Source organism: Tiliqua scincoides, chromosome 3 (genome assembly GCF_035046505.1).
Source record: "Tiliqua scincoides isolate rTilSci1 chromosome 3, rTilSci1.hap2, whole genome shotgun sequence".
Classification (NCBI taxonomy): domain Eukaryota; kingdom Metazoa; phylum Chordata; class Lepidosauria; order Squamata; family Scincidae; genus Tiliqua; species Tiliqua scincoides.
The window spans coordinates 202405688-202427079 of record NC_089823.1 but is presented as its reverse complement, the minus strand read 5'-3'; the positions used below and the strand labels follow the sequence as shown (position 1 = coordinate 202427079).

Sequence of the window (21392 nt, the reverse complement as noted above, 5' to 3'; positions counted from 1 at the left end):
CAATGGGACGTGTGCTGCACCCTGCAGTTGGGTGTCACTCAAGGAGGCCTTCTCAAAGTAAGGGAATATTTGTTTCCTTACCTAGGAGCTGTGTTGCCTTTATGTTGGTGATGGAAAGTGGGTTAGGATTGCATCCAAAGAATGCAGTTTTGCATGAATATAAGTGAGATGATCTGAAAGCAGCTGCTTAGATCTTCCTGGAAGATCTGATTTATCTTCAGTTAAATCAGTTAGTGGGATTTGAAAAGACAAAAATAATGTTGTGATGGGCAGTGGCGCTCCCAGAGGTGTCTCTTCCATGTTGTTCTCGCTGCCTGGGATGGCTCTGAAGGTGGTGGTGGTGGGGGGGGAGCTTACACAATGCGCTGAGGCACCTTGCAAAACACAGTGCTGTGTCATCTCCCCTCCCCAGGGAACTTCACTGCTGATGGGCCTGCCTGCCTGTGAGAATGCTTCTCCAGCCCATACTCAGCCTGCATATATGTACAGAGAGAGGCTGCAGAGATCCCATATGTCTCCAGTGATCTTTCCTGCATAGGAAATGTAGTACCATATTTCTTCTTGCCTTTCTAGTATATTTTCTCTTGCCAGAGATGTATATCTGTAAGTAACAGTGCCAGAAAAACAAAAGACGGTGTTGGCTAGCCCTACTGATTTGTTGATAGACCTGAGAAATTCATAGCTAAATCCTGCAGCATTTCTGTATTCATAACTCTCATAAGTTCAAGGGAACTTTGAATGAGAAGGATCACAGTAAATGCCAAGCTTCTGGCAAGGCTGCTGATATCTGGCGTCCTCCAGGGAGACTATGTAATTGGGCAGCCTATTGCTTGCCATTTGTACGCTTATTCGTTTCCTAGATTCGGATATTTGAGTAGTGAAAATGACAAATCATACAATATTCACAGTTTCCCCCACAAATTCCTCATGTTCTACATATGCCAGAATACCTCCAATAAGCATAAAACGCAATTGTAGTTAAACAGCAGCAGAATGAATTAAACCAACCATACAGGTGCAAAAATAGCATACAACGGTAACAAGAACTCTCTTTATAGACAATTTATAGTAAATTTTCCCTCTCTTCCTGATACAGATCTAGCTTTACACAGTGCATGGCATTTTGTCCTCATGATGTTCATTCTTCGCTTCCAGCCAATGATCTGAGGAAGGGTCCAGGGAACATACGACATGAGGGCATCCTGCATTCTGTAAAACTAGATGCTCCCTGGAAGAATGGAAAACACACAGGCAGCAGGAACCTGGAGGGGTACTTACCACTCTTTACCTCAGCCTGGAGTATACAGTGTTTGAGTCTGGTGACAGAAGATTGTATTACTGTATACTAGAACAATAAAACAACCCATTAAGCAATCAATCAAGGAGCAGCAGACAATATTAAAACTCCGTGTGGGTGTGTAAAGAAAACAGGAAAACAACATGGGATCAGTAAAAATAGCAGTAATAAAAGCAGTAATAACAAGAAAGGTTAAATAAATAACAACGAAGTCCACAAACAATAAACAGCAAGAAGGTTAAAAGGGGAGGCAGCAGAAAGGTAAACAACAGTAAAAACAGTACTTAGCACTGCAGCAAAAAGGTGGGGATAAAACATGGGAGACAGTCAAGATCATGACAAAAACGCCAACTGAGAAAGTTTGGAGCCCACAAAACAACACCTCCAAGGAGGGGGCAGTTCTCAAATCAGGGGAGGCGGCTCCATAAATCCAATGCTGCAGCTGAGAAGACCATACTTCTAGTCACCACCCCCTAAGCTCCATCAGGTGCAGCACGCACAGCAGAGCCTCTGCTGCAGATCTCAGGAGGGCAGGCCAGAATGTACAGAAGAAGGCAGCCTTGTAAGTGACTTGCTCCCAAGCCATGAAGGACTTCAAAGGTCAAAACCAGCACCTTGACTTGGGCCTGAAAACAACCCGGCAGCCACTGGAGCAGCAACCGAATTGAACCACTGATCTCCAGTAACGACATGGGCCACCACATTCTGCACCAACTGCAGTTTCTAGACAGTCTTCAGGGAAATATCTGTGGTTTGGCCTTGACTATAGCCCTTCAGGCATCCACATGGTCTACAGTGTCTGTGCCAGACAAGGGATATTACCTCAGGCTGGCAACTACCTTCCTGTCCTTTCCTGCAACCTCAATGCTTGCTCATTTGATCTACCCTCCTTAGTGTTACATATCCCAACAGTCCCTAGAGAGATCCTGCAGCAACCGGCTGATGTATAGCAAGATGTGTTTGTCACCACAGAGGCGCATGCAGCCCTGTCACTCAGTCTGGGGTCTTTCTCCATCTGCCAATGTTTTGGATGCTGCTGGTAAACCTCCTCCAGAACACAAAATGAGTAAATTGAGGTTTAATTTGATTATGTTTAAAGAATGTATGTGTAACTGATAAGTGCTTGTAAATAAAAACAATAATTTTATGACTATGGCTCCAGTGTATTTTCTTTTGTGGACTTAATGATGCTGAAAATCACTTTAATGTTTATGTAATAGGCTTCTACTTTCCATGTTCTCCTTTCTGTATAAATATACGTAATCCCCTAGTCATCTTTTCAATAGGGAAGCCATTTCTTCCCTCTCTCTGCTCTTGCCAAGAAGAAAAGAATGAAGAAAGGGGGTCCCAGCAGAGCCCCTTGGCAGAGGCTGCAACTTACATACTTTGTATGCAAAAAATCTTGGATTGATTGATTGAATATATTTATATTCTGTATTTCCATTGATTTATTTAAGAAACTTTTATCCTGCTCTGCTGCACCCACAGGGCCACCAGGCTGATTCAAGTCTATAACAATTTTTATTTTGATTTATATCTTATTCTATCCCATAGGACCAGATTGAATTAACAATATTTTTCTACATGGTTTATTCTCCTTCCCAAGATGCAGATGGTGTTCATTGGGGTGGCAGAGGAGAGCACAGTATAGTTTAAAATGCAGAGCAGGGAAGGAGATGATGGTGGATTCTGCCTCTCTGGCTGCTCTTCATCTTCTCCTCCTCTTCCTCCCCGGAGGCAGCTTGTTAATATATATATTGCAATGTTTATTTTAATATTCTTAAAAACTAGAGAACGTAAAAATAAGATTACATAGTGTCAGCCAACCAACACAGTTCCTCTCTCCCTCCACAAGTACAATACTGAAAAACAAAAATAGCTTTTACAGCATATTTACAGAGAATCACTTATTTGGAGGGTCTTTGAAATTCATAGCCAAATCCTAATCTGTGCTGGAGCAGCAAGGCCGAATGGCCTATGCTGCATCCAACATTGGTTAGGGGGAGATTAGAAGTATATTTGGGGTAAGAGGATATTTTTCCACTAACCCAGTGTAGTGCTCAAACCTGCCCAGTGTGGCTGCTAGGATTTCTGCCAGCTAAATCACTGGTATTCTGTATATTCTACATGAGGCTACAATGAGCACCTCATATAGGGCTTTCAGGCCTCATATCCTGGAAAAGAACTTAAATGTCCCCCTTTTCCCTGTGAGCAGGCCCCTGCAGGCAGCACATAGCCTTCTTCTAATTCAGAGGTGCCCAAACCCCAGCCCGGGGGCCACTTGCAGCCCTTGGGGACTCCCAATCCGGCCCACAGGGAGCCCCCAGTCTCCAATGAGCCTCTGGAGGGCCAGAGCCCACGCTGGCCCGATGCAGCTGCTCTCAGTGTGAGGGCAACTGTTCAACCTCTCATGTGAGCTGTGGGATGAGGGTTCCTTCCACTGCTTGCTGTTTCATGTTTGTGTTGCAGCAGCAGCAGCAAAGGAAAGGCCCTTTTATTGGCCTTCAGCAAGACCTTCATTCATTCATAAAAGTCCCATCTCTAATATATTCATTTATGTAAATGTATCAAAATTTGAAATGTCAATTAATTCTTTTTTCCAGGCCCCCGACAGTGTCAGAGAGATAATGTGGCCCTCCTGCCAAAAATTTGGACACCCCTGCTCTAATTAATAAATTACATGTAATACATTATATGTAGTATAGTTTTAAATTTAACAGTAAGTAATATAGTATTTAAATTAACCACATGAAATCAGTATATCAATTTTTAGCTTTTATTTTGTCATGTCCTACATGCCCTACATTTTGGGATGCCTCTTTTGTGGTTATGACATCTGGTCACCCTGTGCATGGTGCTTTGAACTGAGCTTTAGAATTAATCTGTTTTTAATAACATTAGTTAAAATTCACTGCATAAAAAGCAATGTAACTGGTCACAATTTGTTGTGCTTGTTGTGGTATATGGAAGCTTGTACCAATTTTTCTGTTTTGAGAATTTCCTGTTTGGACCTTCTTTCAAAGCGGGAGGTCTTAAATTACTGCCAGTGATTAATCATATTTGTGACAGAAATGTGGTAGGAACCATAATAATGTATTCTGAAAAACAACCAGCTCAGGCACAAAAATCAAAAGCAACTGTGAGATGAAAGGTCATTTAAATGGAAATGGACCTTATACAAACATGCAGGTTTTGTTTAGATGCCAACTGGGAAGCTATTAATTTTTTGGAAGATTACATTTAGACCACCCCTTTGTGCTCTTTAATTGTAGATTAATGACATTAAAATTGATGTTCTGTCTCTTATGGTTCAGCAGGGAGAGAGAAAACGTGCAGTGATCCACAGAGGAGCAATATACATCCCACTGAAATGAACAGCAAAAACAACATCAGTTGATTTGAATGGTCAGGGGATACAAGACTGTCCCCTCCTCTTTCTACTCCCCAGCAAAAGTCTTGTCCAGCTACAGCAGTCAGCAAAAGCAGATGTCTAGTGCTGTTGCTACAGTTAAATGGAAAGCCTGGAGAAAGTGAAAAAGCATTCCTCCAACAACTTCCTTTGATCCCCCTCACTAACCGATTATCTTTCTCCTTAGCGTTAGCGAAAGAGGGAGTGGGCTGCAACGTTGTCCACTACTTGTGGTTGTGTTTTGCACAGAAGAAACTGTCCTGACTGTTTTCTGGAATGACTGTATGAGCAGGGAATACTAAACAATAAACAAGTGTTTCCCATGGGCACTTCCCTGTATTTGGGAATCAATACATTTCATACAGAGCCCATGAGAGGGGAATAAAGGGGGTAATTTGTACCCTGACCCAGGATCAGAAAGGGGACCCAGGAGCCAAAGGAGGAGGCCCAGAAATTTCCTGGGATCTTACATTTTCTAATCTCACCTGAACTTGCTGCCTGCACAAGATGCTGGGGGCACTATCATGGGCATGCAGTGGTGACTACTGCTGCAAGCCATATACATTGGGCTCAGGAAGATACATGACACTCCTTAACACAGTGTCAAATCTGGGAGGTAACTGGTCTGCTACAGTAGTTCCTTGGCTTGTAGATCTGCTTACTGTGAAGAAATGCATAGGAGCTCAGGGACATAACTGTGGGACTACAGTTGCTGCAGAAGTACGTTTAGATACACCCAGGACACTTTCCCTTCAATTTGAGCCTAAATACAATGATGCTAATTTTCTGCATGATCTATACAGGTTGAGACTAATTATTCCAAGTTCCATTCCATTCCATTCCAAGCACTCACTTGGATAAAAAAACAAAACTGCACTATAGCAAATCAATTTTAAAAAAATTTTTTCTTTCAAGTGCTGGGGGAAGGGAGGGGTCCCAAGGAGAGAGAAGGATTGATGGATTGTTTGCCTGTTGCCCTCTCTCTCTCTCATTAAGGAGGCTGTTGCTCCAGAAGTGATGTCATGGCCAGAAGTGACATCAACAAGCAGGAAAATTTTTGATAATGCAAGGCTGCAATCCTACCCACACTTTCCCTCCCTCCGTTGTCTCGCTTATGTCTATTTCCCAGAGCTCTGGTTCTCAAACTTTTTAGCACCTGGACCCACTTTTTAAAATGAAAATCTGTTAGGACCCACCAGAAGCAATGCTGTTGATCCAGAAGTGATGTCATGGCCAGAAGTGACATCAACAAGCAGGAAAATTTTTGATAATGCAAGGCTGCAATCCTACCCATACTTACAGCCCAATCCTATCCGCACTTTCCGCAGAGTAAGCCCCATTGACTCTAATGGAACTTACCTCTGAGTAGGCATGCATGGATTGGGCTCTTATCCAGGAGTAAGCCCCTTTGACTTGAATGGAACTTACCTCTGAGTAGACATGCATGGGATTGGGCTCTTACCCTGGAGTAAGCCCCCTTGACTTGAATGGAACCTACCTCTGAGTAGACATGCATGGGATTGGGCTCTTACCCAGGAGTAAGCCCCATTGACTAACATTGTTCAACAAAATATTGAAATGAATGGGGACGTACCTGAAATGGGTTCACAGTCCACCTAGTGGGTCCTGACCCGCTGTTTGAGAAACACTGTCCTATTGTGAGCCTCTCGGGGCAGGGACCTTTATTCTCACACTTTGCACTGCATGGATATAACTACACTGTTGTACTTGGAAAGTGCAATAGGACTTTTTGGCTTTTAGGCAGGAAGCTGAAAGCCAGGACCTCAAAGGTAGCGTTCTCTGAAGTGCTACCTGTTCCACGCGCAGGGCCAGCTAGGCAGGCGGAGATCAGGGGTCTCAATGCGTGGATGAGACGGTGGTGTAGGGAGGAGGGGTTTAGATTCATTAGGCACTGGGGAACTTTTTGGGACAAGCGGGGCCTGTACAAGAGGGACGGGCTCCACTTGAACCAGAATGGAACCAGACTGCTGGCGCATAACATTAAAAAGGTGGCAGAGCAGCTTTTAAACTGATCCCTGGGGGAAGGCCGACAGGAGCCGAGGGGCATCCAGTTCGGGACTCCTCATCCCTATGGGATGAGGATGGGGAGGTTAGAGAACAACAAGACAAAGGCAGAGTAGGAGAAGAAATTGGGGAAGGTAGTGTGATGGGATGTGATAGACGGTTTGGCACAATGAGAGGATGCGGGGACAAAGGAGCAAATAAGCAGCCCATCCTGGGGCATTCCGTGTACAAATGCTTTTATGCGAATGCCCAAAGTCTACGAGCAAAGGTAGGAGAACTGGAATGTCTGGTGACAAGGGAAAATATTGACATAGTGGGCATAACGGAAACCTGGTGGAATGCGGAGAATCAGTGGGATACCGCAATCCTGGGCTATAAACTCTACAGGAGGGACAGGCAGGGGCGTGTTGGAGGTGGGGTGGCCGTTTATGTTAAGGAAGGGATAGAATCCAGCAAAGTAGAGATTGAAGGTGGGTCCGACTCCACCGTAGAATCTCTGTGGGTTAAATTACCAGGCTTGTGCAGCGATGTAATACTGGGGGCGTGCTATCGTCCTCCAGACCAGAAATCTGATGGGGACCTTGAAATGAGGAAACAGATCAGGGAGGTGACAAGGAGGGACAGGGTTGTAATCATGGGGGACTTCAATTATGCTCATATTGACTGGGTCAATTTGTGTTCTGGTCACGATAAGGAAACCGGATTTCTTGACATGCTAAATGACTGTGGCTTAGATCAGCTAGTCACGGAGCCCACCAGAGGACAGGTGACTCTGGATTTAATTTTGTGCGGTACGCAGGACCTGGTTAGAGATGTAAACGTTACTGAGCCATTGGGGAACAGTGATCATGCTGCGATCCGTTTTGATGTGCACGTTGGGGGAAGAATACCAGACAAATCTCTAACAAAAACCCTTGACTTCCGACGGGCGGACTTCCCTCAAATGAGGAGGCTGGTTAGAAGGAGGTTGAAAGGGAGGGTAAAAAGAGTCCAATCTCTCCAGAGTGCATGGAGGCTGCTTAAAACAACAGTAATAGAGGCCCAGCAGAGGTGTATACCGCAAAGAAAGAAGGGTTCCACTAAATCCAGGAGGGTGCCCGCATGGCTAACCAGCCAAGTTAGAGAGGCTGTGAAGGGCAAGGAAGCTTCCTTCCGTAAATGGAAGTCTTGCCCTAATGAGGAGAATAAAAAGGAACATAAACTGTGGCAAAAGAAATGTAAGAAGGTGATACGGGAGGCCAAGCGAGACTATGAGGAACGCATGGCCGGCAACATTAAGGGGAATAATAAAAGCTTCTTCAAATATGTTAGAAGCAGGAAACCCGCCAGAGAAGCGGTTGGCCCTCTGGATGGTGAGGGAGGGAAAGGGGAGATAAAAGGAGACTTAGAGATGGCAGAGAAATTAAATGAGTTCTTTGCATCTGTCTTCACGGCAGAAGACCTCGGGCAGATACCGCTGCCCGAACGGCCCCTCCTGACCGAGGAGTTGTCAGATAGAGGTTAAAAGAGAAGATGTTTCAGACCTCATTGATAAATTAAAGATCAATAAGTTACCAGGCCCTGATGGCATCCACCCAAGAGTTATTAAGGAATTGAAGAATGAAGTTGCAGACCTCTTGACTAAGGTATGCAACTTGTCCCTCAAAACAGCCATGGTGCCAGAAGATTGGAGGATAGCAAATGTCACGCCTATTTTTAAAAAGGGAAAGAGGGGGGACCCGGGAAACTATAGGCCGGTCAGCCTAACATCCATACCGGATAAGATGGTGGAATGCCTCATCAAAGATAGGATCTCAAAACACATAGATGAACAGGCCTTGCTGAGGGAGAGTCAGCATGGCTTCTGTAAGGGTAAGTCTTGCCTCATGAACCTTATAGAATTCTTTGAAAAGGTCAACAGGCATGTGGATGCGGGACAACCCGTGGACATTATATATCTGGACTTTCAGAAGGCGTTTGACACAGTCCCTCACCAAAGGCTACTGAAAAAACTCCACAGTCAGGGAATTAGAGGACAGGTCCTCTCCTGGATTGAGAACTGGTTGGAGGCCAGGAAGCAGAGAGTGGGTGTCAATGGGCAATTTTCACAATGGAGAGAGGTGAAAAGCGGTGTGCCCCAAGGATCTGTCCTGGGACTGGTGCTTTTCAACCTCTTCATAAATGACCTGGTGACAGAGTTGAGCAGTGAAGTGGCTAAGTTTGCAGACAACACCAAACTTTTCCGAGTGGTGAAGACCAGAAGTGATTGTGAGGAGCTCCAGAAGGATCTCTCCAGACTGGCAGAATGGGCAGCAAAATGGCAGATGCGCTTCAATGTCAGTAAGTGTAAAGTCATGCACATTGGGGCAAAAAATCAAAACTTCACATATAGGCTGATGGGTTCTGAGCTGTCTGTGACAGATCAGGAGAGAGATCTTGGGGTGGTGGTGGACAGGTCGATGAAAGTGTCGACCCAATGTGCGGCGGCAGTGAAGAAGGCCAATTCTATGCTTGGGATCATTAGGAAGGTTATTGAGAACAAAACGGCTAATATTATAATGCCGTTGTACAAATCTATGGTAAGGCCACACCTGGAGTATTGTGTCCAGTTCTGGTCGCCGCATCTCAAAAAAGACAATAGTGGAAATGGAAAAGGTGCAAAAGAGAGCGACTAAGATGATTACGGGGCTGGGGCACCTTCCTTATGAGGAAAGGCTACGGCGTTTGGGCCTCTTCAGCCTAGAAAAGAGACGCCTGAGGGGGGACATGATTGAGACATACAAAATTATGCAGGGGATGGACAGAGTGGATAGGGAGATGCTCTTTACACTCTCACATAATACCAGAACCAGGGGACATCCACTAAAATTGAGTGTTGGGCGGGTTAGGACAGACAAAAGAAAATATTTCTTTACTCAGCGTGTGGTCGGTCTGTGGAACTCCTTGCCGCAGGATGTGGTGCTGGCGTCTAGCCTAGACGCCTTTAAAAGGGGATTGGACAAGTTTCTGGAGGAAAAATCCATTATGGGGTACAAGCCATGATGTGTATGCACAACCTCCTGATTTTAGAAATGGGTTATGTCAGAATGCCAGATGCAAGGGAGGGCACCAGGATGAGGTCTCTTGTTATCTGGTGTGCTCCCTGGGGCATTTGGTGGGCCGCTGTGAGATACAGGAAGCTGGACTAGATGGGCCTATGGCCTGATCCAGTGGGGCTGTTCTTATGTTCTTATGACTTACAGCCTGCTCCTATGTGTGTCTACTCAAAAGTAAGCCCCATTATAGTCACTGGGGCTTACTCCCAGGTAAGTGTGGTTAGGATCACAGCCTCAGGCTACCATCCTATGTGCCCTTTCTTGGGAGTAGGCCCAATTGAGCACAATGGGACTTACTTCTGAGTAGACCTGCCTAGGCTTGGGTTGTTAATTGACCAGTAGTCATGGCAGTGAGTCAGCTAGGAAGGGCATGGCAGAGCATCCCAACACATACATCCTCCAGCAGGTTCAAGCCACACTTTCCTCCCCTTTGCAGCACGTACCCTCCAGCACCTGGGAGAGGTGGGCGTGGCATCCAAGCTCTAGCAGCCAGTCCCGCCTCAGCCAATCACGACTCGCCCATCTCCTCTGGGGAGACGCCCCGCCCACAAAGGGGCGGAGCCTGCTGAGGGAAGGAGGCTGAGGTGGTTTGCGCGGCTGCAGCTTGAAGAGCTCTGACGTCAGCGGGTAAGGGAAAGGCGGGGCTTCGTGGCTCACGGTTCCCTCCCAGGCTTGAGCAGGAAGTGGTGGCAGAATGTTGGCGACTGGGGAACGCGTCACGAGTCGGAGCGCGCACGCACGCTGGAGAACGTCGCCTGTAGCGTTGCGCGTGCACGCTTCTCCGCCAGTGAGACCTGCAAGCTTGTGTCAGCCGAGCTCCCACAGCCCTCGCGTTAGAGGCTGCCTGAGGCTAGTCAGGCTTCAATAAGGGCCCCCTCAGCTGCTGAGTGTACAGCTAGGAGAAAGTAAGTGCCCTGAGCATGTGCAGAGAGCCCTTCCACTCATCCCTGAGCAAAGTTTAGGCTCCCACCAGTCAGCTGGGGTTGAAGGCTGGGAGACTTGGGACAGGCAGTGCTTCTTTCCCTGGTATGTCATTAGCCTGTGGAACTCCTTGTCACAGAACGTGGTGATGGCCTGAATGCCTTTAAAAGGGGAGTTTCTGGAGGAAAAGTCCATCACAGGTTACAGGCCATGCTGTGTTTGTGCAGCCTCCTGATCTGGGAGGTAGGCAGCCTCAGAGTACCAGATGCCAAGGAGGGCACCAGGATGCAGGGCCTTCTTGTCTTGTGTGCTTCCTGAGGTGTCTGCTGAGATACAGGAGGCTGGACTAGATGGGCCTGTGCTCCAGCAGTGCTCTTGTTATGTCCTTACAGGAAGAAAACAGCGTTGGGAGAGCTGGGGCAGACTAAAAGAAAACATTTCTTTACCCAGCCTGTAACTAGTCTGTGGAACTCCTTGCCACTGGATGTGGTGATGGCATCTGGCCTGGATGCCTTTAAAAGGGGCTGGGACGGATTTCTGGAGGAAAAGTTAATCGCAGGTTACAAGCCGTGATGGGCATGTGGAACCTCCTGGTCTTAGAAGTAGGCTACCTCAGACTGCCAAATGCAGGGGGGGGGGCACCAGGATGCAGGTCTCCTTTTGTCCTGTGTACTCCCTGAGGCATCAGGGATACCTAGAAATTCTGGTGACATAGAAGGAATTCCATTTTGCAGTCCTGGCTCAAAAGACTTTTTTGTACTCATTTTCAAGTTTGGACATTAACAGCAAACTGTGGTTCAGACCAGCTCCGTGCATGTGTTCCACCAACTTGCACATGTACCCGCTCCCAATGAATTTCAAGTGACCTTAGAAGCCACACACTTTGACCAAGGAAAGCACCCCTGAAACTTATGCTTAAGCAAACCATGAAGTAATGTACACCACCCCCTACTTATGTACTGCTCAGATTTCAGAGGTCTGTACTTGTGGAAATGTACGTACATTGAAACGTTCAGTTCTTGTTAGCCAGCACTATTGTGCCTGCTTGAAAGCACCAACACAGCCACCTGTAACTTGGACATACTAACATGGGGAGCCAGTGAGATGCAGCAAACTGGACTAGATGGGCCCTTGACCTGATCCAGCAGGGCTCTTATGTTTAAACCAGAGGCTAGAAGAACTGGGAGTCATTGAACCCCCACCTCCTGCACAATTTTCAGGGCTGCTTTTCTTGGCCAAAGTGCTTGGCTTCGAAGGTCACTTGAAATTCTTTGGGAGCTGGTATATGTGCAAGTTGGTGGAACACATTCATGGGTGTGCATGTAGGTTACACCTTATCCGGACATCAGAAATCCAGATTATTCCAAAATCCAGGCATTTTTGTCCAAGGCTTGTTTACTATACCATGAACACTGGAAGGTCTTGTGCTTATTCACACACACAGTCCAGGTACAGACTGTAAGTTCTATTCTCTGCCCTGTAGTGTGTGTACCTGTACAGACATGGTTTAAAAAACTGCAAAAGAGGCCAGCAGACACCCAGTGAAAAGAGCAAGAGCAACAGTGTAGTAGGGTAACAGTGAAAAGAGCAAGAGGAAGTGTTTCTCATTATATTTATGCCATTATTCTGAAATCCAGATGCCTTCCTGTCCCAAGCAGTCTGGAAAAGGGATAATTAACCTGTAATACTTCCTGCTCCTTGTGATAAAAATCCTGGACAAGTTCCTTATGTCTCTGGAAGATCCATTTGATTTAATGCACTCAGCCCATCTTCATATCAGTTTAGGGAAATTTATGGTTTACAGGCACCATTGAAATGGTTTTATATTTCAGGAGCAAAATGTTGCCTGGATTTTGGCTACAGGCTAACCCAGTGGTTCTGGAAGGTTTGAAAACATGTATGAACACATCCAGAGAGGACAGATAGACCTATATGGGAATAACTGCAGCTTCTGAAACCTTTTCTCCTGTAAATTACTTTTGGAGAAGGGAGATAATCATACTGCCTTATTTCCTCTAAGCATCTGTCAAGAAGGAATGGTAGCTAAATCTATTGGCCCAAGCAAAGATGCTGCCTGATTTGAAGACAGGAGATACCACTCCTGCTACCCTACCCCACCCAAATTCTTTTTTTAAAATCTTGGGCACATATATGCTGCTGCTTCATCTTCCTCCTAGTTACTTAGGAAAGCAACCTTGTGGAGAACAAGAAGGAAGGAACATGTGACTGGGGCAGTCTGGCTTTTCTAAGCAGTTAGGTGGGCAAGGAAAGAGAAGAGTACATTTTTCCCCCTTCTCCCTTCAGTAGTACTGGAGGAAGAGTTGTACTGCTGCTGTCACAATAATAATCCTGCCAGCATTCAACAAGCAGGAAGTGGATTAGAGAGCCAATTGAAGCAGCTTAGAGAGGGGCAGCAGAGAAATGTGGGTTCCAGGGCAATGAGGTTTTCATTTGCATTTTATTAAAAGTCTGTTGTCTCAAGTTTGCCTATGAAAAGTATTAAATAGTACTTCAAAAATATAAGTATAGTTCAGTATATATATGTTAATATATAACTAGTATACCTTGTTTGAGAATAGTTCTTAAAAAAGGACACTGCTCTGAGATTCTGTCCCATGTAAGTGCATGTAGGATTGCAGCCCATTTAGTGCTTGAAGAAGAAATGTGACTCAGGGCCCAATTCTATCCAACTTCTCAGCACTGATGCAGCCATGCCAATGGGTCATGCACTGCATCTTATGGGGAGGGGGGCAGTTTTGGAGGCCTCCTCAAGGTAAGGGAATGTTTGTTACCTCAGGGCTGCATTGTGGTTGCATTGCTGCTGGAAAGTTGGACAGGACTGAGCCCACAATTCCATTTGTTCTTCAAAAGCTTGCTGTTTAATTGTGCACTGCTAAGCTTTCATTGGCCTATTCGAATTTATAAAGATGCAGATGTTCAGAGCAGTGTTTCTCAAACTGTGGGTTGGAACCCGCTAGATGGGTCGCGAGCCAATTTCAGGTGGGTCATTTTAATATTTTATTTTTAATATATTAGACCATGCTACCATAGTATGCATTTGGGGAAATGTTACAGACCAGTACTTTTACAAGCTACTATGTATAATTTTTTAACGATGATAGTAAATGGGACTTACTCCTGGGTAAGTGTGCAGCCTATGATTGTTAAAAATTTTCCTGCTTGATGATGTCACTTCCAGTCATGACATCACTTCTGGTGGGTTCTGATTCTAAAAAGTGGATCCCGATGCTAAATGTGTGCAAACCATTGAGGATTCAAAGTATAGACCAGGGGTGTCAAACATAAGGCCAGAGGCCGCATGTGGCCCCCAGAAGCTTTTTATCTGGCCCTCAGGCTCTCAACTGCTGAGCAGTGCTGATGTGTTACTACTGAAACAGCAGCCCACATGAAAATTGGGCTTTCCCATATCTTAAAATATGATCAAGATTTGTGTATTTTTAGTTAATGAGAAACTGTGCTGATTAATCAGTGCTGATTTCTGGCTATCAGCTGCTTAATGTCACTTTCTGGTTAATGACGTCACTTTCGGCCCTCAGCAGTCACCCTGAATGCTAACTTCGGCCCTCTGTATGAAATGGTTTGACACCCCTGGTATAGACAGTTGCAGAAAGGGACATGGGCATGATTCACAGATCATATATGTTTTTCTTGTAGTGATTTATTTATCACATTTTACACTGCCCTTCCTCCAAAGTGCTCAGGGTGGTGTATAGGGTGGTGTACAAAGTGCTCAGGGTGGTGTACACGGGGTGGTGCTCTCCTCCTTTTTTCCTCACAACAACCCTGTGAGGTAGGGGAGACAGAAAACGTGACTGGTCCAAGGTCACCCAGGAAGCTTCCTGGCAAAGGGGGGATTTGAACCTGAATCTTCCAGGTCTGAGTCCACCTCCCAAACCACTACACCACCCTGGCTCTAAATACCAATAATGTGAGTGCCCATAGTCAGTTTAGCTAAAGTTACCACTGGATGGGTTATTACTCTTCCTGGTCTGCACAGGTATGTAGGATGTGATATTAAATCACTGTCAGCTTTTTAACCTTACAGGTAGCAATATGATTTTGTATGCATTGTTTATAAGCTGTTGACTCCACAAATGAAGCTCTTGGCTGGTTATGCTTTTTAATTTTTCTGTTCATCCTGGAAATGCAGAGTGTTTTCACAAGCGGCATGAGAAATGCCTTTTTGTCTGATGCTTTTTATGCTCTCTTGCATAATAGTTAATGTGGCATGTAGCATGAGAAAAGGATTATTATGGGGATGATAGTCCGTAGTCATATATTACCATTTTAGTTAATTTACATGATGTAAGTCATTCAGTTCTTGTTAACGTATGCAGATTTCAAACTAGACTTTGTCAGTCATCAGTTACTGTTCTTTGCCGTACAGAAGCACTGCAACTGGGTTTCTTTCTGGAGGCATGGCATCTCTTGGAGTAGATTTTTTTTTCTTGTTCTCTGTTTTTCATTCAAAATGCTAACTAGTTCCTGTTTTCCCCATTTGATCCAGGATATGAGTTAAGCATGTATGTGAACTCTGAGAAGAATAGGAACTGGAGAAATAATTTGGATCAGAAAAAATGGCAGGGATGGAATGTGTTAAATACCTTTTAAAGCTCCCCCCCCATTGTCTTCCCTACCCAAAAATTACAACTTCCCAATGTTGTATATTATTATTTAAAAAAAAAATCCAGTGAAACAACCACTAAAAGTTCCGCTGGGACTTTGTGCCCATTAATATGTAATGTGCAGGTTATCCCTCCCACCAAATCAAAAACTAGTATAAATCAAAAACTAGTAATTTGTCTCCCTTGTTGATGTAGATTGTATATATTAGCATGCCCTATACAATCATTTCCTTGCAGGTGTACGGTTAGTACTGGCAGTTCACGGTTCAGACCTAGCTAATTTATGTTCTTCATGAGGAAGAAATTACAGATAATTATAATGGGAAACAAGCAATTTGCAGTTAGGATTCAGAATGCTAATCAAAAACTTGGCAATGTAAAATGTGTGTAAACACTTCTTTTAAAACTCTGTGTGTGTTTGTGTGTGTGTTCTTGGAAGTTCTAGAAATCACAGTGACCATCTCTTTAATGTCTCTTTAGGTTTTAAGAGCTACAGTACCTTGGTGGATCAGACCAAGGGTCACCTAGTCCAGTATTTGGTCCCAAAAAGTGATCAAACAACAATATTGGTCTCCAGCAAACTAATTTTCCTTGATTTGTAACATATGAAGAGCCCTGCTGTATCAAGCCAAGGGCAGTTTTAGTCCAACTTCTTGTAACTCACAGTGGCCTATCAGATGCTCAGGGAGCACTCAAGACAGCATGATACCTGTATCCCAGAGGTTGCCAAACTATGTCACAGTGCCCCAGCCAGGGAACCTCTGTTGTCACCCCCTTAAGGGGTGGGGCGACAAAGACAGCAGCAGCGATTGCCACAATCTATTTAAAGCACTTTGCAGGCATGGGGAGGCCTGCAGAGGAGGTCCCGGGATCTCTGGACCCTCCAGAGAGCTATAGCAACCCCCAGGTAAGTTTAAAAAAATCTCCTTCCTGATGCGATCATAGCAATTGCATCTCTGCTCCCTTCCTGCAAACATTTACCTGTTCCCAAACTGACCCTGAGAGTTTGGGAACATCTCCTTTATCTTATTGTCATTCCTTCACATCTAGCATTCAGATATAGGCTGCCTTTCGGCATGGACTGAAGACCTTTTTATTTCAAAAAGCTTTTAATTGTTTACAGGCTGGCTGGCGTTCTTGCTTTTATATGAAAATCCACGGGGTTTGTTTGTTTGTTTTAAAATTGTTGTTAATGATTGTTTTTAATGTTATATTTTTTAAAGTGTTGTAAGCCGCCTTGTGTGCCCGTTGGGCAAAAAGGCGGGGTATAAATTAATAATAATAATAATAATAATAATAATAATAATAATAATAAAAACCTGGAGATTGCATGTAGTCATCATGGCTTGTTACCTGTGATGGATTTTTCCTGCATAAATCTGTCCAGTACCTTTTAAAGCCATCTAGGCCAGGTGCCATCACAACTTCCTGTAGCAAGGTGTTCAACAGATTAATTATGTGGTGGGTAAATAAATACTTCCTTGTGTCTGTTCTAATTCTTCTGTCACTCAGTTTTATGACGGATGACTTCTGATTCTGGTAGTGTGCAAGAGGGAAAAGAAGTTCCCTCTATCTGCTGTTTCCATCCCAATGCATACCTGTAACGCCACTTACCATTCTGCAGGGGAGCCTCATATTCACAGTGCCAGTCTCCCCCAGGGCTGTGCCCTGGCTTGCCACATCTGCTACCACAAGGCTCCCCCACAGAACACTAAGCCCCATTTGCGCCGGGGAAGCCTTACCTGGCACACAGCTGTCTCCAATTTGAAGACTACTCCTCTACACAGTTTTTAAAAGTCCAGGAGCCCTAAAGTTGAAAGGCTGGCCACCCCTGACTTAGAGAGTTGTAAGATATACTTGGAAAGCATTGTTTTTCTTTAGTAATCCCAGAGTGGGACTTGATGAATGACAATGCTAACAACTCACATTAGAAACATTTAATGAAGTACTTCTGAACGACAAGAATTGAATTATTTCCTCTGAAAACTTGGCCAATGCTCTCCCTTTCTCTCTACACCCACACTGCAGCCCCAATGAAGTAAAGTAGTAAGTGCACTATTTGGAGTTGCAGAGAATTTTAAAGGAGTCCATTGCAGAGAAGACCCTCTTGGCTAATTATACCCCAGTAGAAGCCTCATTTGGCTCAGGACTAGTCTGTTGAGTACTTAGCCTAATTGTTAATTTGTTCCTGCATTTTTCTGGTGATGGTTGGTAAATCAGCTTTTTTTTAATTTGTTAGAAAATTAAATAAACAGATCCGAGGCTCTGCAATTATGTCATAATATACAATTAAATAAGTACTGCACATGGCATATTTTAAAAATTACCATAAAGTGCATAATTAAATTCCTGGTACCAGTAATGTTGTCAGGCAGTAGTTGACATAATCATGAAAAAAGTTGAATGATCTGATAAAAATAAGATGTCTCTTTTATTACTAAGGAACTATTTTAATTTGCTAACATACAAAGTGTTTATGTTAATGTAAAAAACATGGTTAGTGTGAACAAGCAAAGAATTTTGTGTGTGTGTATTTTAGTTAGGATGACTAACTTTATTAAAGTAATAAAAATTTGCATTGAACTTGGTGTTGGAGAACATTTTTATCAGTTTTTGCAGAATTTGAAAGATAAAACAGCAAAAGATAGAATGCGTTAAGAGTGTAATAAGAATTGTAATATTCACATATTTGGATTATGTTAAAAAATTTTTGCAGCATTCAGAATAGATTAATCTTACTTAATACCAAATAGCCTTCAAACTGTCAAAAACAGTTGGTTTATCTGGGTCAAGCAGATGAAGATGGCAATTGTAGCATGAGGTCCAGCTTTCTGCATGAACTTGGGTGGGTTTGCAATCTTGTTCTACCTTTTGAAAAATGTGGGGGAAATGTACTGTTATAGCAGTTTTCACACTTTCCAGGAGTTTCATACTCTCAAGGACCGCTCTAAGTCCTTGCGGAGGCGGGGGGAAGCAGCGGGGGTGGGGGGAAGGCAGTGGCATGATCCCTAGGATCGTGCCACTCAGGGGGCTGCAGGGGCCTGGCTGCACTTACCAGAGCCTCCCTGGGGTGCAGGGAGCCCTGCCTGACCTTCTGCAGAGCTCCCCAAAGCTGCAAAAGTGAAAGCGGAGCGATTATGCTCCACTTCCGGTTTAGCGGAAGTAGAGCGTGATCGCTCCACTTTCACTTCTAAAGTATCAGGGAGCCCTGCAGACATATAGCGGCTAATGAATACTATAGCTTTGCCCAGTGTAGCTGTCACACTCAGTGATCACTATACCATGGTGCTTGCTTTATCCTTCTCAGTCTTCCTCTCCACTGAATCCTCTCCTCTGAATTCCTGTCCTTTTTCCTAATTAGCGTTAATTATAGTTCTAACTATACTATATTATAGTAATTTTCCTGCTTCAAGCAGGGGGTTGGACTAGATGGTCTTGAAGGCCTCTTCCAATTTCATGGTTCTAGAGTTCTAGTGATATCTGATCCATCGTAATCACAGTTACTGCTAACAGTGTCATTCTCTCAAGCCAAAGATTGAAATCATCCCTGGTTTTGGTTTCTGGTGCAAGAGCAAACAGTAGTTAAGGATTATTATGGTGATGCCAGTTCACACATTACAGTAAACCAGCAGTTTTCAAACTCTCTTGGAGAGTTTGAGCCATTCTAAGTTCTTGTGGGGGGGGAGGCAGGAGGGGGGAAGGCAGCGGCATGCTCCCCGGGAGCTCAGGGAGACTGCAGGGGCTTGGCTGCACATACCTGAGCCACCTGCAGCCACCCGGGGGTGCGGGGAGCCCTGTGCAACCTTCTGCAGGGCTCTCCACAGCTTCAGAAGTGAAAGTGGAGCGATTGCGCTCCACTTCCGCTTTAGCGGAGGCGAGGTGCGATCGCTCCGCTTTTGCTTTCAAAGCTGCGGGGAGCCCTGCAGAAGGTTGCGCAGGGCTTCCCGCACCCCCGGGAGGCTGCAGGAAGCTCCGGTACGTGTAGCCAAGCCCCTGCAGCCCCCCTGAGCGGCTCCTCCCTGCCTCCAGGCTGCTCCCTTAAGGTGAAAGTGGCCAGGGCCCACAGGCTGGGGCATTGTGACGCCACAGTTTGGAAAGCCCTGCAGTAAACTATAACTTGATCCTTAATTAGGTAAAGTGGAAGCTTTGGATCTTATTCTCTTGCACAGAAAGTACAAGTGGGGAGGGCAGGAGCACAAGTCTGCAGTTCTCCTGGACTTGTTCACAATCATTTTCAGGGAGTCACTGTTGGAAAGGGCTTTGGACATGATTGGTGCCACTTTTCAGCTGTCTGCTAGTGCAAAATTACTGCTAGCAAGGGATTTGCAGAAGTTGTTAATATCAAATGATCTAATGTAATAATTGCAGAGCCTTTCACAAGATCAATTTATTGCTTTCATATAGAGAATAACAGATTTTTTTTCCTCTAGCGCCTAACAGTTGCTTTTAATTATTCTTTTAAGGGTCATTTTGACTCTTAGTCCAATTTAGCAGTATTATTTGCCCTTCATTTTAGTAATTTTACAGCACACCCAAGCGCTCGTAAATTAAAATGCAAGTACAGCACTATATTGTAGATTCTTGTAATTAATCATAAATGTCTCCAATTACCGTTTCAGCAGAATCTTCCCTGATCATTAATATCATTTATTATTGATACAGTCAAGAAATATAAGCAATTCAAAACTAATCTAGACGGATTTTCTAATAATTGCTGTTGTTCATCTACTCTTTCTACAGGGCTAAATCATGAAGTTTGATGAAAGTACGTGGCTGCGTGTTTTGTTTTGCTGTATACTTTTTTGTTTTTTGTATGCTTTTTTTCTTTTAGAAGACACTTGGCCATGTGCTAAAACAGGCTGTGCTAAAATAGGGCCATTCTGCTCCTCTTTGCGGTTATGGAAACCACAGATATGGGGGACCCTTTGTAAATAGTAGCTCCCGTGCACCCTGGACCCATTCGTTTTCCTTTAGTAGCACTTGAAGCACGGGTGTTTCTTGTTTAACTGAAAAATGCAATGCAAGCAGTTCCTGCTTCCTGTTCACATTCAGTTTAGTCTCTCTCTAGCATGCAGTTTCTCTCCCTGCAAGCATTCTTCAGTGAATCATGAATGTGTATTTGTTAGGCATTAAAACCCCAGAATAATTAGGAGAGCAAGTGAGACTCCACTGTGGGGGAGGATGAGAGAAGAGACTGGAAAAGACAACAACCCTTTCTAGTAAAGCAGTGGTTCCCAAACCTTTTAGCACTGAAACCCACTTCTTAGAATCACACACTATCAGGACCCACCTAGCTTTACAAGACTAAAGAAAAAGTTCCACCTTACCAGCTCAAGCCTGTGTTTTATCTTTCTTATGCTGGGGGGGGGGGGGGTGGGACTATCTTCTGGAGCATTGCTTGAGCTCCACCTTTATCTGACTGGAACCATTTTTGGTGGCTTTCCATTCTCCTTTTTCTGTCCTCCAATATGAACTGAGGCACAGTTGCTCATGAGTAAACGCAACTGTGTAGCTTAGTTTAGCTTTCCATAGGGCTCAATAACTTTGTCAGCTTGGAGGGAGGGATTTTCTTCTTGTGTTTTTGGGGGCCTTCGTTCATTAGCTCGGGAACATTCTGGTGGTGTTGCGTTCCTCTCAGCCTGTCCTTTGCAATGGACCAAGGCAAGGTCATCTATTTATGAGTAAGCCATTTAGTTATTTGATTTTTCTCTGTAAACCACTTTGTGAACTTTTAGTTGAAAAGCGGTATATAAATACTGTTAATAATAATAAACATGCAGTGTGGCACATTTCGACTTTCTATAGGGCTCCACGCATTTGCCTTAAAGCAGAAAGCCTGCTATCTACAAGCGCAGTAAACTTCAGATAGAAAAAATTCCCCTGTCTCCTCGCTCTCTTCCTTCTCCCCAGATGCTAGCAAAAATACATCCTGCACAATTTCATGCTCCAGCTGAGCATTCTTTCCTCTTTGTCTCTCCCAACTGCTCTTTCCTGCAGGGAGACCCTTAACAACCAGCCAT

The 21392-nt window shown here is 44.5% G+C and overlaps 1 protein-coding gene across 4 annotated transcripts in view; it reads left to right on the top strand.

The window, feature by feature from the left end:
• The first annotated feature begins 10455 nt into the window (after positions 1-10455).
• NMNAT3 (nicotinamide nucleotide adenylyltransferase 3) overlaps positions 10456-21392 on the top strand; it is a 47641-nt gene continuing 36704 nt past the window's right edge. For 2 of the 4 annotated variants that reach the window (XM_066621160.1, XM_066621159.1), the window contains exon 1: positions 10456-10710. The gene's annotated coding sequence lies outside the window, so the exon portion shown is untranslated. The remainder of the gene's footprint in view (positions 10711-21392) is intronic. The other 2 variants (XM_066621157.1, XM_066621158.1) reach the window with 2 other exon arrangements.